Source organism: Rhinatrema bivittatum, chromosome 14 (genome assembly GCF_901001135.1).
Source record: "Rhinatrema bivittatum chromosome 14, aRhiBiv1.1, whole genome shotgun sequence".
In the NCBI taxonomy this organism is placed as follows: Eukaryota; Metazoa; Chordata; class Amphibia; order Gymnophiona; family Rhinatrematidae; genus Rhinatrema; species Rhinatrema bivittatum.
The window spans coordinates 8,414,401-8,428,231 of record NC_042628.1 but is presented as its reverse complement, the minus strand read 5'-3'; the positions used below and the strand labels follow the sequence as shown (position 1 = coordinate 8,428,231).

At 44.6% G+C, this 13,831-nt stretch overlaps 1 protein-coding gene across 1 annotated transcript in view; it reads left to right on the top strand.

Annotated features, from left to right (window-relative positions):
* The window catches only part of LOC115076303 (myosin-16), a 74,270-nt gene continuing 60,439 nt past the window's right edge, over positions 1 to 13,831 (top strand). The window contains exon 1 of the mRNA XM_029577584.1: positions 1 to 515. The gene's annotated coding sequence lies outside the window, so the exon portion shown is untranslated. The remainder of the gene's footprint in view (positions 516 to 13,831) is intronic.

The following is a 13,831-nucleotide window of genomic DNA, read 5'->3' as shown; positions in this document are numbered from 1 at the left end:
CTTCCCTGCTTCATCCCTTCCTCCAACCGCATCCCATCCCTTGCAAAACTGAAGTGGGAACGCCAAGAAGCCAGAATCTGTACGCAATGTGACGGTGGAGAGAGAGAAACAGAAAAAGTATTTCCTCCTGTGCTGTGCTGTGCAAAATAGAGAGATCAGAGGCAGACATTTCCCAAAGACTTCCCAGGAGGGAAATGAGCAAGAACAACTCTTTACAATGCTGGGGAAAGAGGAGAAACAGCAGCCAGAGCAGCAACACATTTAGTATCCTGCTAGGCGGAATAGGAACCTGAGCAGGGACCCCCAGCAAAACCAGAGTCTTGCCCCTGATGCTGTACTTCCCCTAACCTGTACCGTTACCTGATTTCTTATCCTTTTGTAATGCTTTTCCCCTTCTTTTCCTACCCGTTTAATACTTTTGTATATTACTTTGCAAACACATGTGAAACTGTCATGCCAATAAAGTGAAAGCCAAGACAGAGCAACAGAGATAAAACAAACTCCAGACAACAAAGGTATGAAAAAAAAAGCATTTTATTTTCTATGCAGTTAGTGGAAAATCCAAAGCTTTTTAAAGTATTATATACACAACTTATTTTTAATGTCTAACTAGCAGGGTCATTTATCATTTGTACCTAGCTTCAGGTAGAGTGCATTGTACAAACAGCAGAAAATCTTCACTGATGTCAACTTTGCTGTTCCTACCTCCTAATGTGTATGTAACCCCCCCCCCTCCCGAATCCCACTCTGAGCTAAAAGTGCCCCTTTACCTGTGGTACTTCCCTACTCCCCCCCCCCCTCAGCCTCCTGTATTTATTATTATTATTATTATTAACATGATTTCTACAGTGCCTATCAGATGTACACAGCACTGTACAGAGACACATAACAGAGAGTTCCTGCTCTTTGAAGTTAACAATCCAGGCAGGATAGACAGGACATTCAATGTAAAACAAGGAAATATTTTTGGCATTTTTTTTTTTTGCTGGGGGTAGAGCCAGGGTATGCTTACTTGTCTCTTTCTCCAGTCCCAACTCCGCCTCAGCTTCCCCTGCCACCCAGCTCCCTGTTATCAACAGGACAAACCTGGGATGGTGGGGAGAAGAGTGGGAGATGGTGGGAGGGACCGGTTTGATTCCAGAAACAGGGGAAGGGCAGGATATGCAGCTCCTTCAGCCACACAGCCTACCAGGCTGGAACGGATGTGTAAAAGGCAATAATCGGGAGTAGCTTCTTTGGTGGAAAGGTTCTGTAGTTTGAGCTTCACAAATTTCGAGGGTTACCTGACCCTCCTACAAAACCACAATTTGCCTACTCCCAGTTTAATGTTTCACCAGCTGGCAACCAGGGTTGGATTTAAGATTTTGGGTTGGAGTCTGGGTGGTGAGACCCTGCAGATTTGACAGTGGGAGAGTCTCTCCTTTCAGGTGGGCAGAGCTGCACTCCTCTTTGGCTTCCGTGTTTGGCTCCCTAAGTCCGGGGCTGCCTTAAAGTAAAACGTTAGCAATTTCAAAGTCCCCTTTAGGCAGGAGACTGGAAATGTTAATGGATGTTGTATGGTTGCCTTGCTTAGTTGTAGTTTTTGAACTTTATCATGCAGGTTTCAATTTGTGAGACACTTGGTTAATTTATTTTACAGGCGGTATAAAAGTTCAGTAAATAATAATTGGGGAGTGGGCACTCCCTGGAATGGTCACCAGTAGACCAGACAGAAGGAAGGGAATCCGTTTCCATACTGGAAAAGCAAGGAAACCAGCATCAGAGGTGGGAAAGTTTGCAGAGCTAAAAAGCCTTAAGGACTGAGTGTCTGCTGAAGAGTCTGGGATGGAGGCTTTTAGTTGCCTTTGTCTGCTGGTTTTCTCCTGCTCTTTTGGGCTTCTAGTGCCATTGGAACTGGCCTCTTCTGAGCTTTCGTACTCACTTACTTTCAGAAGCTTTCTAAAGTCTGGTTTAACTGATTCTAGCCCAGATCTCTTGCAATGAAATGTGGTGGGCTGGATTGCTTTTATTACTGGTACTGACTGATGCTGTGGATCTGTCAGATTCTAATTGTTATTTATTGATTGTTATTTTATATTGTTGTACTTCCACGCTGTAGCTCACTGGAGAAAAGTGATTTAAAAAACTGATAACAAAACTTCCTGGGTTTTGTCCCCTATTTTCATATCCCTCCTTCCAGCTCAGCCCATCCATTGCAGAAAAGGTCCTCAGCCAGGGGCCACAAGCTAATGCGGATTCCAGACTGGTCACTAGGTGTCACTGTTGAGTGAGGGCTTTCTCCTCTACAGGGGCTGTGACATCCTCAGCCCTGGCTGGCCTGGGGAGCAGAGGTGAGGCCTGGCCCAGAAACTGAACCCAGCACTATCACTGAGCCACTGGACTGGCCACGCCACTAAAAAAGTTTGAATTCTTTCACAACATCTCAGCACGCAGAAGCTCAAGATCAGAGGTGTTCCCTTCTCTGGAAGGGAACACCTCTGATCTTGCCTCTGCCTCTGCCTACTTATTGAGCAACCTTTGTGGGGGGGGAAGCCTATGAGAATCATGTTGGATATTGAATTTAACAAGACAAAGACTACACGGGGACTCCAAGAAAAAGAGAATACTAAGTATACATGCAGTCAAAGCCCAGATCAAATGGTTTGGTTCCCAGGCAAGGTCTCTGATGCCAGTTCTGTTTGGGAGCTGAAATGTTACACAGAGATACAAACGAGGTTGGCGGAAAAGGACCACTTGACCCACCCAAGAGCCTGCTGTGTTTGGAATAAATATTTAGTCCTATACTTTCCATGGCGTGCTTGGCATATCTTTTGGCTTTGCAATTCCTTCTGCGGATGAGGATCTGAGAAGTGTTTTACTGGCTGCCCCCTTTGTTGCCACCAAAATGTCCCAGCTTCTGTTTGCTGAGGGAGGTCAATTGAAGTTGGCCCTTACAGCGGGCTGACTGGCATGGGCTCACAGTGCTGGAGGTCTGCAGTCAGTATAAATTCCCGGACAACGACAGAACATGCACTGCACTAACAGTGCCAGCAAGGAGTGTGAAAATGCAGCTTTCCAGATATTCTTTCCACTGGAAATGCTCTTTGCATAGCTTTACATGAACTGAGAAATTCTTTCCTTTCTTTGCAGCTCCCTCTGGTGTTCAGGTCTCTGACATCATGGGCTCTGCATGTTAGCATTCACTGGGAGGCCGAAGGAGAGCTAGGAGCAGGCTCTGGGTTTTACCTTACTGCATGCATGGATGCCTTCTGATTTCCAAAAGGAAAGCAAAGCCATAAGTTCTCTGCTGTGGGTGGCCTAGTGGTTAGAATAATAGATCCCGGTTCAAATCCTGCCACATACCTACTGTGACCTTGGGCAAGTCATCGCATCTTCCATTGACTCCAGTACTCTGGGAGAGGCATTCAGTGTGCCTTAATATGTATATGATTAATTATATAAATGTTTTTATGTAACTACATAAAAATAGAATATGTCCTGATAAAATGCAGATACATTTATAAATGATCTGGAACAGGGAAGAACAAGTGAAGTAGTCAGATTTTCAGATTACATAATATTATTCACAGTAATTAAATCACAAGCAGATTGAGAGAAATTACAGGAGGATCTTGTGAGGCTGGAAGACTGGGCATCCGAATGGCAGATGAAATTTAATGCGGATAAGTGCAAAGTGATGCACATAAGGAAAAGTAACCCACGCTGAACTTGTTTGATGTTAGGTTCCATACTAGGAGAAACCACCCAGAAACGGATCTGGGCATCATTGTGGACAGTACTTTGAAATCCTTGGCGCAGTGTGCAGTGGCAGTCAAAAAAGCAAAGAGAATGTTAGGAATTATTAAATAAGGAATGAATACAAGCATATTGCTCCATGGTGAGATCGCACTTGGAGTACTGTATGCAATTCTGGTTGCCACACCTCAAAAAAGATATAATTGATCTGTAAAAGGTACAGAGAAGGGCAACCAAAATGATAAAGGGGATGGAACAGCTCCCCTATGAGGAAAGGCTGAAGAGGTTAGGGCTGTTCAGCTTGGAGAAGAGACGGCTGTGGGGGGATATGATAGAGGTCTTTAAAATCATGAGAGGTGTAGAAAGAGTAAATGTGAATCAGTTGTTCACTCTTTCAAAAAACACAAAGACCCGGGAACACTCCATGAAATTCGTAAGTAGGGCCTTTAAAACAAATGAAAGAGGGGGTCTGGTCGTGAAGCTGAGAGGACAACTAGCTGCCCTGGTTCCAGTCATTGGGAGCGAAAACGCTTGCTAATTACCAGCTTAATGTGAGCAGTGAGTAGCAGAGAGGCTAACACCATCAGCTGTGCCCGAGACTGACGTCATCACCAGGAGACCGGGTTTAAAACCCGAGAGACGCCGGCATACCAGTGGGGTCTGGTCGTGAAGCTGAGAGGACAACTAGCTGCCCTGGTTTCAGTCATTGGGAGCGAAAACGCTTGCTAATTACCAGCTTAATGCGAGCAGTGAGTAGCAGAGAGGCTAACACCATCAGCTGTGCCCGAGACTGACGTCATCACCAGGAGACCGGGTTTAAAACCCGAGAGACGCCGGCATACCAGTGGGGTCTGGTCTGAAGCTGAGAGGACAACTAGCTGCCCTGGTTCCAGTCATTGGGAGCGAAAACGCTTGCTAATTACCAGCTTAATGCGAGCAGTGAGTAGCAGAGAGGCTAACACCATCAGCTGTGCCCGAGACTGACGTCATCACCAGGAGACCGGGTTTAAAACCCGAGAGACGCCGGCATACCAGTGGGGTCTGGTCGTGAAGCTGAGAGGACAACTAGCTGCCCTGGTTCCAGTCATTGGGAGCGAAAATGCTTGCTAATTACCAGCTTAATGCGAGCAGTGAGTAGCAGAGAGGCTAACACCATCAGCTGTGCCCGAGACTGACGTCATCACCAGGAGACCGGGTTTAAAACCCGAGAGACGCCGGCATACCAGTGGGGTCTGGTCGTGAAGCTGAGAGGACAACTAGCTGCCCTGGTTCCAGTCATTGGGAGCGAAAACGCTTGCTAATTACCAGCTTAATGCGAGCAGTGAGTAGCAGAGAGGCTAACACCATCAGCTGTGCCCGAGACTGACGTCATCACCAGGAGACCGGGTTTAAAACCAGAGAGACGCCGGTGCGTTGCCTAAGCCGCACGTGCCGAAGGCGCGCGCGGCTTAGACCGGCTTTGACTGGACTTTGGCTGGACTGAGGCCGGGTTTTGACTTGGAGAACAGGAGAGGAACTGGACCCCTTTAAGACCTAATGGGTCGGAAAAGGAAGGCTAAGTTTACAACATCTTCACCTTCTACGACTAGAAGCGGCCCTATGGATGCCCACGTGAGTCGGCAGGGACTGCCAGCAATGGACAATTTGCGAGACTCGTTTGAAGCCTCGCTTAGTCCAGGCAATCAGCCCACCCCCCTCCAACCACAAACAAGTCTGTTAGAAGTCCAGCAGGACGGGAAGGATTCATCACACGTGAGTGCAACGAATTTGCAGGAAGTGAGAGATGAGCCTGAACCCTCTTTGGGCCTCAAAAGTGTTTCAATTGAGGCACGAGAGGAGAATCTTGCTGTGACTCTTGGTAATACTCAGATTAATTCTGTAGATCCTACCAAGGTAACTCTATCGGACTTGTGGAGGGTTCTGGTAAAGCTAGATCTGAATTTGACTCAGGTTAACTCATCTCTCTCATCATTAGTAAATGTTAATAGAGTGTCAATTGTGGAGCAGGGTAAGAAATTGAGCACAGTAGAAACTACACTTAATGAATTGTCTGAAAAAGTTAATGGTACACAAAATATGGGGAATGCATTGGTAAGGGATAATACCTCTATACATTTTGAATTGGAAAATCTGGAAAATATGTTAAGGGTTAAAAATCTAAGATTGGTTAACTTTCCTATTACAAGGTTATTATCTCCAACGGAGATGTTGGTTAAGTATTTAAAAGAAATTCTTATGTATGAAGATAAAGATATCCCAGGCATTTCCAAGATTTTTTATTTTCCATTTCGGAAAAATAATGTAGTAGGTGAAGAAAATAGCTTAGGTATCACCACCTTTTTAGAAGAATCTATAGATATCATTAATAGTAGAGCTACGCTCTTTCTATCCTTTATGGCTGAGAAAGATAAGGAGATTATGCTTGAGAAATTTTTCAGGAATAAAGATATACAGTTTTGTGGTCAAAAGATATATATGTTTCCTGACGTTGCTAGGGTAACACAAATCCGCAGGAAGCAATTTTTGATACTGAAAAGTAAGACTCTAGAAATTGGGGCAACTTTTTATTTGAAATACCCATCTAGATGTTTTATTAATTTCAAGGGTAAGAAATTCAGTTTCAATGAGCCTCTGCAGTTAGAACATTTTCTGAAAGATAAATCTAGTCTAGCAAATAACCAAGTATCAAACATGGGTGAGGCTATAGAACTGAATGAATAAAGTTTGTCTTCTCATATCTTAATTGTTATGAGTAAAAGTATTATCATTATACAGACCCCCCTTATTATTAGTTCCTAACTTGGAAAATTTTATTTTTTTTTGGTAATTTTAGTTAAAGTATATTTGGGAATGTTATGGTTTTCAAAGAAAGGATTGCCTAATTGTGATGTAACATGTTTTATGTTAAATATTTGTTAAAAATCTCAATAAAGATATAAATTATAAAAAAAAAAACAAATGAAAGAAAAACATTTTTTCACTCAGTGCATAATTAAGCTCTGGAACTCGTTGCCATGTGACGTGGTAAAGACAGTTAGTGTAGCTGGGCTTAAAAAAGGTTTGGACAAGTTCTTGGAGAAAAAGTCCATCAACCATTATTCACCACTGACTGACTGGTGGATTTTGAAAGCGCTACGTGCACCAAAGCCGGGGGATGTGCACGTGACTCGGCCCGGCGTGCGCCATGCAAATTCTTTAAAAACCGTGCAAGTACGCGCACACGTTCTGGTACGTGAACAAATCACAAAGTTCAAAAAAAGGGGCGGGGCGTGGGAGGGCTGAGTCTGTAACATGAAGTCTGCGCGTAAGTATTTACGTGCACAAGCTCGCCGGGGTCCCCTAACGTGTAACTACTTCTGCTATGCATGGCGTGTTAGTAATAAAATAAAAAAAAAAAAACTAGGCTAGTCAGCAGGGTTTTAAGGGTCGGGGCTAATAGGGTCAAAGGGAGGCAAGTTAGGGGGTATAGGAAGTCTTCTCCTTTACTGGGGCGAACTGGGAATGAAGTGGGGTAAAGGTAATTGCGTTGGCGCGCATATCCACTAAAATCCTCCCCACTTATAGGATCGAGGCAGCATTTGCATGCACATGTGCTCAGCAATATAAAGTCATGCGCACATGTATGTGCATAGAGCCTATTTTATAACAGTCACACACATGCGCATATATATGTGCGTATGTTATAAAATCGCCACATCCATGTGTGAGAGTTGGCAGACGCACATGGGTCTTAAAATTCACCTATTGGGGAAAGCCATTGGATAAGCCACATAGGATCTCTCTACTATTTAGGATCCTACCAGGTACTTGTGACCTGGATTGGCCACTGTTGGAAACAGGATACTGGGCTTGGTCTGACCAGGCTGGCAGTTCTTATCTTTATTTATTTGAGTGTTTTATATACCATCGTTCCATGTGAGAATCACTAGATCACAGCGGTGTACAGGCGATGAGTTATGGAGGTAGGCAATGGCATACACACCGGAGTTAAACAGGGAAAATAATCTGTAGCTACAGAGGTAGGCAAACACTTCGGAGATAAACTGGGAAAACAATCAAAAACTAGGCCAAATAAGAGAAGCTCTGCAAGAAGCAGTCAGTCTGTCTTTCTCCAAGCTGAAAGGCAGAAGCTTGAACTCTCATAACAGAAACCATGTAGAATAATGCTACCAGGGGCTCATGGTTCGTGCCATGCAGCCTTTTATTAAGGAGAACCTTTACATGATAAAAGCATAAGAACATAAGAAATTGCCATGCTGGGTCAGACCAAGGGTCTATCAAGCCCAGCATCCTGCTTCCAACAGAGGCCAAACCAGGCCACAAGAACCTGGCAATTACCCAAACACTAAGAAGATCCCATGCTACTGATGCAATTAATAGCAGTGGTTATTCCCTAAGTCAACTTGATTAATAGCAGTTAATGGACTTCTCCTCCAAGAACTTATCCAAACCTTTTTTGAACCCAGCTACACTAACTGCACTAACCACATCCTCTGGCAACAAATTCCAGAGCTTAATTGTGCATTTAATGAAAAATAATTTTCTCCGATTAGTCTTAAATGTTCTACTTGCTAACTTCATGGAATGCCCCCTAGTCCTTCTATTATTCGAAAGTGTAAATAACTGAGTCACATCTACTCGTTCAAGACCTCTCATGATCTTAAAGACCTCTATCATATCCCCCCTCAGCCGTCTCTTCTCCAAGCTGAACAGCCCTAACCTCTTCAGCCTTTCCTCATAGGGGAGCTGATCCATCCCCTTTATCATTTTGGTTGCCCTTCTCTGTACCTTCTCCATCGCGACTATATCTTTTTTGAGATGCGGCAACCAGAATTGTACACAGTATTCATGAAGCGATACAGAGGCATTATGACATTTTCCGTTTTATTAACCATTCCCTTCCTAATAATTCCTAACATTCTGTTTGCTTTTTTTGACTGCTGCAGCACACTGAACCGACGATTTTAAAGTATTATCCATTATGATGCCCAGATCTTTTTCCTGGGTGGTAGCTCCTAATATGGAACCTAACATCGTGTAACTACAGCAAGGGTTATTTTTCCCTATATGCAACACCTTGCACTTGTCCACATTAAATTTCATCTGCCATTTGGATGCCCAATCTTCCAATCTGCAAGGTCCTCCTGTAATGTATCACAGTCTGCTTGTGATTTAACTACTCTGAATAATTTTGTGTCATCCGGAAATTTGATAGCCTCACTCATCATATTCCTTTCCAGATCATTTATATATATATTGAAACAGACACCTGACTTCCCAAATATGTTTCTTGATCATAAATCATTAAACGAGTGATGGGAAAGAGAGGTACATGAATAATAATCAAATTATTCCGAATTCACACCAGTACATTGAATGAAACTGCAGTATTTTCATCCTGTTCTTTATTTTATTTGCACAACTTCTAATAAATACAAGCACACATCAAATACCTTCTTGATGTAAACTGTATTTCTGTTATTACTGTTCACATTCATTTTCTTTCCTGGAGCAGAGAGATCTCTGATTTCTGGAAACATTTGCCTAGCTCCTTCACCGCTGCTGCTCCCACCACACGAACTGAGTCACATCCAGGGCTGAGCGCAGACTCTCCCCCTTCTCATTCACCTGAGGATAGGACTCAGACAGGGAAGATGAGGACATGCAGTGGTGGGTGCATGCCCCCCACCTCTTCCTGCCCTGCACCCTGCCCCTTAGTTATCACACTCTGGGGCTCATGCTGGAGCTAGGAAGAGGGCATGCATGATTACACCTGTGCCCAGAGAGGAGCTCCTCCACATTTAAGAGCCACTGCTAGTTCTGAGCCGAGAGCCCAGCTGCTGTTCCAGATCTGAGGATCCGGCACTGGTGACGCTTCCATGGCAGACATGTTCACGTTTCAAGGCCCAGTGGTTGGGAAACACTGCTGAATGTGATGTCCTTCAGACATCTATTCCAGCAGGCCTGACCAGGATTTGTCCGAGCTTCCTAGTACTTCAGTTTCTGTTCCACTCCAAGTTTTGTGAATAGGTTTCACACCTAGAGAGCAGCTCTGCTGCACCTTTCTGTAAATCTGCTTGACTGGGCGTGAAGGCACAGCCATGAACGGTGAAGAACATACTACTAATAATAAGAAGAATCCCTTTCCCTAAAAAAGGCGCGAGAGACAAGGAGAGATCGAGGGACCAGCCCCAGGTCACTCAGATCTCCTAACCACTGCAGCACACCCACTCCCAAAAGAACACACCAGTCACATCTAATCTGTTTGGCCTACAGCCTGGGAGACAGTTTGAGGGATTCAGTCAGCACTCGGCAGACGGAGCTACGAATAACCCGTGGCCTCATGGTACGGGTGTGCCCGGCTGAAGGAAATCCCCGTCAGGTCTCAAGGGGTCTGATTCCACCCCAGATTAATTTTAGATCCTTAGTGCTTACAGACAGGAGAAGGCTGCTTAATAGGCTTCTAATTAAAAATGACATCAAGCTTGAACTTGGCTAATGGCTATACCCATCACATCACTTCTGTTAAGCAAGAGGCATTTCTTCTTTGATTTGTATGTCATGTTTCTTTCATAAGAACTCAAAACAGCTTACAACATGAAGAATACATAACACATAAGCATAAAATACATAATAAATACAATAAACAATAAAAAAAATTCAATATCCAATTAAATAAAACATCATCAAATCAACCCCCCCAACATATCCAGTCCCGCTTTCTCACACTGGACAAACTGTCAACCCCCTCCCCCATTTTCCAGTTAAATACAAACAGACTCCGTGAAAGCATAAACGGAGTAACACCACTCCCGTCCCTTCCATCATCGCCCTCTTCGGTAAGGCCCTGCCACCCGCGGCAGGATTCTTCGGGGCGGCTCACTTGCTGCTGTGATGTCATCGGGCAAGGGGCGGAGCCAGACCAACTTATGGCCCACGCAGCTGGGCTCAGCAGATACCTAGGAGTCCTGGAGATATTCTCAGGGGCTCCACACGCCCACCCATCAGGGGGGGTGATTGATGACAGCTGACTGCTCTTTGGAAGTGTGGCAGTAGTGTAAGGGACATGTGTGAGTGTCTTTGAGATCACAGAATGAGTGTGAGAGAACGTGGGTTGTAAGAAAACCGAGGTGCTCAGTATGAAAAGAGAGATATTCTGCATATTACGGGTGAGATCATAGCCATTAAAGATATTAAAAGCAAACTTTCTTTTAAAGGCAAGCAGCACTGGCCCTTTAACAGCAGCTTTTGCGTGTGAACGTTTATCCAGTCTTTGCAATCAGAGGGAAGAGTATCACACTCAGAGAGAGTAAAAGAAGCAGCTTTTTTTTTTTCCCCCCTGTATATTAACCTTCAGGAGTAAAAAGTTTCAAAATGGCCATCATAAGAAGTCGTGGGAGCAGCGCGGCCTCAGTAGTGATCAAGGCCAAGCTTACGCCAGTCACAATTATGTTGGTATCTGAAGACTCCCAGTCTGTAAATGGGGGAAAAGCAATTTTCCTGCTCCTCGCTGCATTGGCAGGTCCAGGGGGCCTGCAAGCCATGTTTCAAAGTTTGGAAATCTTGCAGCGGCCCAGGTCCGCAGGGGCTTCTTTACCCCGAATACGGTGCTGGTGCAGCCCAGCGCATGGCGTAAAGCAGGTGTGCCCACTTAGGGGGGGGGGGGAGGAGCTGCCCTAAACCTACCCCTGCCACTGTTCCTTTTCCCTACCGGAGGGGGAGGGGGAAAGGTGCACCTTAGGCAGGTCGCCTGCTTTTCCTCGCATGGGGCGCGATTTGGGGGGGAGACGCAGTTTTCAGTTTTGTTTTGTTTTTTGCTGTGGATAAACTCTCCTTTACCCGTGGGAATTCATTTGTAAATTGCCTCCAAGTATTGGGGTGAAGAGGGGTGTCCGTGGGTGGGTGTGCGGTTGGAGTGGAGGGCATTGATGAAGTGTTTTATGCTGGTGCATCCACAATCTCTTTTCCAAGCTAATTTAATGATGTTCGTTGCAAGGAAGCACAGGTTAGGGAGCAAAGCGACGGTCTGCAGGGTGGGACAGGGCAGCTGGCCTTGAGATCCAGACGTGTTTGCAGTCAGCCTGCAGGTGGGTTAAGGCAGGAGAACACCAGAGCATCCTCAGCAGCAGGCAGGCTCCTGCTCTTCTGTTCATTTCCACCCCCTCCCCAAGTCTCTCTCTCTCTCTCTCTCTCTTTTCCTCGGTTTTGCCTGGTGTGAACCTGCCAAGGAGCAGTGAGAAACTGACAAGAGGTGCAGAGAAATGTGAGAAATCCACTTGCTAATTTTTAGCTTTTTATGCAATATCTATATTGGAAAACACAAACCTGACAGGCGAGCATTGCTATTATTGGGTGTTTCCTGGTTAAACTAGGAACCCATAAGAATCTGGCTAAGAGAAACTCAGGACTGTCTGAAGTGAATACTTCAATGATTTTCCCAACATTTCCCCGTTTTTTTAATAAATAAATCGATGGTGACTAAGCTCACGGTATCTGTGTGGAAACACGGGACCAGGACTCAGAATAAAGTCCTGGCCCCCAGCTCTAGGTATTTTGTCTTCCAGTCTGGCGTCTGGGCACCAGAATAGCTACTGCAGAACCCGTAAGAGAGAGCCTGGGCTCCAGAATGCCATGAGGGGATTACAAATGGTTCTTTTTCCGAGATCCAGTCCAGTTTCACTGCTTTACATGTTCTGCCATTCAAGCTGAAACATGTTCTGTTATGGTTTACGCTGAGACAAAGCCTGGAGTTTATACCTCACTGCAGAAAACATACAATCTTTAAGTACAAATAGAATAAAAATAATTTCTTACATAAGGAAAGTTGTTAACCTTCATGTTTTTTGTTGTACAATATAGACATAGTTTATGGACTCCATAACCACAGCCCCTGATTTCCAGTTGCAGATTTTTCAAGATTCTGCAGCAATTATGTGACAAATTTGCATAATTTTCCATAAAGATTCACATTTCTCAGAATGCAAAAGTCAATTTTTTATTCATATCCTTATGAAAATTATTTATCAAGTAAAGACATTTAAGTTACAAATTTAGCTGTGAAATATCACTTTATCTGGAATTGAAATAGTGCAACCATCCTTCTTATATTTTCTTGAGAAAGTTCCTGTTGCCTTTGCGAGTATCTGAGCTTCTGTGAGCTGAAAATGCCCTCAGCATCGCAGTTTGTCATGCTGTTAATTACACAGAGAAATATATGCGCATATATTGGATGCATGGTGACAGACACAAAATGGGGTTGAATTAGCAGAAGTTTGAAACTTGTGCCAGTCGTCAAGGCTTCTGTGAACTGAAATTAATGTCCTCTCTGCCATCTGGGGGACAGCAGCAGCTATAGACTTCCATAACACATGCAGATCTTTGTAGCTGGTGTATGGTTTATCACATTTGCAGGTGCAAAAAACCTTTGTATAAAAATAAGTCCCTTTGGAAGAATTTCATCACGCCATCCAGGAATTATATCAAAATCATCTTTGGTTTGATCTGAGGGATCTCTGAGGGATCAAACATGCTGACTGTCTTCTCTCTCCACTCCAACCTCACTCTTCCTTTCAGCACAGGAGGATGGGGGAGAGTTGGAAAGAAAGGAGGGAAGGGGCTGGATCGGGGAGCAGAGTGACTGTTCCAGCCAAGCTTCACCCCCACCCTCTCCCCTCCTGTTCCCTGGAGACTGCTTGTGAGGGGAGAGGCTGGAGCAGCTGAGACAGACAGAAGCACCTTGTAACTTTAGGAAATAGGGGAGCAGATTTTTGGTTCCCTATACGGGGGGAACAATGAAACAGAAAAAAGGTAACGCTAAAGAACCACAAAAATAACTTCACCACCCCATGAAAGCACTTGTCAGTAAGGATAGTGTAGAGCGCAAACATACGGTTCTCTGCACCTATAGGGCAAGAACAAGACTTTCTATTTAGCAGCTATTTTCTCAGTAAGCTGGGGCATGACACATGTGCTGTCTGCACCCTTCCAGCCTCCTCTCTCCACTGCTCCAACTTAGCAGGGAGGTCAGAGAGCAGCTGGGTGCACATCTGCTGAAAGAGAGCCCTGAATTCCCCCCAAATATCCTTATCTTCTCCTT